Genomic DNA, 2,734 nt, shown 5'->3' with positions numbered 1-2,734 from the left:
TAAATAGTATAGGAGTACCTGGATGATACACCCATTTTGCAATCATGCAACTTGAAATATTGTTTACTGTCCATAGTCCATGCAGTCACAACCCCACTCTTTAACAGCAACATGCTAACAGTGCTTAGAGAAAATGACTGAAGGAAAAAAAGGCATAACCCAGGTGTTCTCTTGTTTGACTAACTCCATCTAAGTTTAGATGTGCAGAAGGGCTTAGATATAGCCGGTGTAAGCCACATGCAACCTATTACTCAGTCAGTTTTCTAAAGAAAGGTTTCAGGACAAGGCCAGTAAGGTGAGGGGAGGAAATATGGAGGACTGAAGTTCTACTATGTGCATATATCTTTTGACAGCTCGGGGTACCCTTTTACAGCTAAGTTATAAAGAAAAGACAAGTGAATAATTTTATATAAGAAATTTAACAGTCTGTACAATATATTATCTTTGCTGTTGTCTGTCATCTGTACAAACTTCATAGTTTACTTGACCACCACCATTAATATCTGCTTCATCAAACTCTTCATCTGTTGACTTCTCTCCATGGTTTGTCATCGGGTGACAAAGTTCTGCTGCACTGTTAGCCATTGCCACCCGCGGAATGTTTCTCTAATTGCGTCTTCACTGTCTGTGCCCTTCACTTCTCTTGCCTTCCAGAAATTCAAGGAAGTCGATTGTGCCATTACCATCAGCCTCTACTTCATTAATCGTGTCTTGTAGATTTGTTTCTGTGGGATTCTGCCCAAGAGGCTTCATAATCGCTCCCCGTTCTGTTGTTATCGTTCCATCACCATCCTTGTCAAGCAGTGAGAAAACAAACAAACAAACAAACAAACAAACAAACCACTGCCATCAAGTCCTGCCCACTCATAGCAACCCCCGGAATGCTTTACAGTAGAAAGGTTTGTCTTTCTCCAAAGGAGCAGCTGGTGGTTTTGAACTGCTGACCTTGAGAATTGCAGCCCAGCGTGTAACCACTTTGCTTCTAGAGCACCAGGCAATGGTGAAAAAGCTACGAATTCTCTAATCTGCCTTTCAGTCAATTGATCGCCCATGCTTCAAGCGCTACAGGTCTCTGAGAAGCATTCCCACAACCACTCAGCTTGCTAATTCCACTCAGACTCTAAAACGAATGTTTTTGTATTTGAGACATTCCATAGTGAGCTAAGCATTGGTCTGCTAATCACAAGGTGAACATTTCAAATTCACCAGCTGCTCGGTGTGATCGACTCGATGGCAGTGGGTTAAGGGTGAAGGCCAGCGTGTGAGCTTGCTCTGCTGAGCGAGTAGAAAGAGAAGAACCTGAACGCAATGACTTGGAGCCCATTTTGACCCATGAAAGCAAGGAAGGTGCAATTTTAATTTGTATGTGGTTACTTCTGTTACTTCTCTGTCTCTAATTATTAACCCTGTCCCTGAGACTATTCCTCAATGTGTTAAGGAAAATATTAAAGAACTTGACCTCAGATAGAGTTATCTAAAAGTACGTAGAAGATGGCTGTCAGTTGACAGGGGTGCAATTTCCATGCTTGCCGTAGGCTCTGTTTTCCATAGATCTGTCTGTTTCACATGAACTCTGATGTAGCACTCCAAAATGGATCTATTTGAGTAGTTAAGCCTGAACGAGGCTCACTGTATAAAAATGAATACATTCTTGTAAAATTTATTTGTTACTCCCAGACTTTTCCCAGTATGCATAAAAGAATAAATAAATAAACCTATTGCCTTTGAATCAATTCCAACTCCTGGGGACCCTGTACGTGCAGAGTACAACAGCACTCCAGAGTGTTTTTAAGGCTGTGATACGTCAGCAGATCCTGAGGGCTGACTTGAGAGACACCTCTGGGTAAGTTTGAACTGCCAACGTTTTAGCTAGTATTTGAGCACTTAACTGCTTATACTACTTTTAGCCAGTATGTCAGGGGAGCCAGCCCCTAACAAATCATCACAGGGCTGGTAGGTGCAATTGTACAGCGATAATAAGTAAAGATTATAGTAGAGTCATAGAGAATAAGGAGAGATAGAAGACAGATTGAAATAATGGAGTCAGACACATTTCATGGTAGCATGCTCACCTCAGCCCCACTTGGTGGTCCATGTGGAGATGGAAGACAAGAGGGCAGAAGAGAGGAAGAGAGAGAGAGAGAGATTTATTGCTAACCAAGGCTTATGTATCTTTGGGGGTGTACATGTAAAGGCAGTACAGGTAAAGACATACATCACAGGAAGGGGTTGTATAATAGGCAATATGAGCAATAGGAGGGGAATATACAATGGTCATAAGCGTAACGGGAAGGGGATGAACTAGGAGTATACACATGATAGGAAGGGGAGGGACTAGGGGTATACATGTAACAAGATGGGCAGACCCTAGATTCATGATGGCAGCCTAACCTTGGTCACCTTGAGTGGGCTTGACCTCCCTGGGCTCTCATTCAGGAAACAAATCTACTACTATCCTTATCAGAAGGGAATGGGCCCTACTTAGGGTGGGACAGACTTTACAGTCTTATTGCTCTAGAGCAGGCATCCTCAAAATACGCCCTGGGGCCACATGCGGCCCACCGAGGACAGGACATTTATCCGGCCCGCCGGGTGTTTTTGTCCTGTTTGTTTTTTTACTTCAAAATATGTGGTGTGCGTCGAACGGATCACTGAAGACAAATGGGTGCATAAGCAAATGTGGCGAAGAAAGCTGATGGTGCCCGGCTATCAAAAAGTATAGCGTCTGGGGTCT

General features: G+C 43.2%; 1 protein-coding gene across 1 annotated transcript in view; it reads right to left on the bottom strand.

Annotated features, from left to right (window-relative positions):
- Positions 1–390: 390 nt before the first annotated feature.
- Positions 391–2,734, bottom strand: part of RNF187 (ring finger protein 187) — a 14,649-nt gene continuing 12,305 nt past the window's right edge. Inside the window, exon 6 of the transcript XR_006679523.1 lies at positions 391–792. The gene's annotated coding sequence lies outside the window, so the exon portion shown is untranslated. The remainder of the gene's footprint in view (positions 793–2,734) is intronic.

This window comes from Echinops telfairi, unplaced genomic scaffold, assembly GCF_000313985.2.
Source record: "Echinops telfairi isolate 266 unplaced genomic scaffold, ASM31398v2 ScPeMD7_7469;HRSCAF=8507_0, whole genome shotgun sequence".
In the NCBI taxonomy this organism is placed as follows: domain Eukaryota; kingdom Metazoa; phylum Chordata; class Mammalia; order Afrosoricida; family Tenrecidae; genus Echinops; species Echinops telfairi.
Note: the sequence above shows the minus strand (reverse complement) of the source record. Positions and strands in the feature narration are given on the sequence as shown.